Source organism: Galeopterus variegatus, unplaced genomic scaffold (genome assembly GCF_000696425.1).
Source record: "Galeopterus variegatus unplaced genomic scaffold, G_variegatus-3.0.2 Scaffold4192, whole genome shotgun sequence".
NCBI classification, from domain to species: Eukaryota; Metazoa; Chordata; class Mammalia; order Dermoptera; family Cynocephalidae; genus Galeopterus; species Galeopterus variegatus.
This window is the reverse complement of record NW_007730303.1, coordinates 128,287-129,176: the sequence shown is the minus strand read 5'-3', so window position 1 is coordinate 129,176 and position 890 is coordinate 128,287.

Below are 890 nucleotides of genomic sequence, written 5' to 3'. Positions count from 1 at the left end.
GATACGTTTAGATACAAACACTTACTTTTGCGTCACAAGTGCCTACAGTATCCAGTACAATGACATGCTGTACAGGTTCGTAGCCTAGGTGTGCAGTAGTTGTGCCATCTGGGATTGTGTAAGTACACTCTCATGTACACACGATGACAAAACAGCCTGACAACACATTTCTCAGAACATATCCGTCATTATGTGATGTGTGACTGTATTTGTATATAAGATATCAATGGGCACTAGACTTATCTCTAAAGTTACAATACCACACTTTTCCACAAGTTAAATGATGGCCCAAGACCAAATTTAATCCAATTACACAAAAGCTTTCAATCATCAGTTCAAATCTTAACAGCTATATGAAGCAACTTAGAAGTCGAGTTCTCCGCAGAGATTTTTCCCCTTTAAATCACAGTAGATACGCAAGCTCTTGCCAGGTCTTGTCTTCAAGAGGCAACCTGTAACTTCTCCATCAGGATAAATCAAATTCACAAATATGCGACCTCTAAGTAAAGACTGAAGGGCATAGAGGAACTCTTCCCTTCGGATATGAGCCCCGGGTTCATGCATCAGCCAAGGTTTTCAGTGTTCTGCATCTGAACAAAATATGCTGGCGGTGAAGGCCTGGCACCCACCACTGGTTTGCAAATTGCAGATGGGCAGACTAGCTCCCCTCCAAAGGCAGCCAGGAGACCGTGCACTCCTCTGAAGCTGGTGTTGCTCTCCTTCCTTAAAGGCCTGTGTACTGCTCCTCACGGGTAATATGGGCGCACGACATGTTTCTATCATACATGTAATCTCCTTGTGTTATGGGTCCTCAGAACAGCAGCCGGAAATCAGGAAAAGTCAATGTGGTTGCAAAACAGGTTCGAGAGTGGGGACAGTCTGAAGTCTTT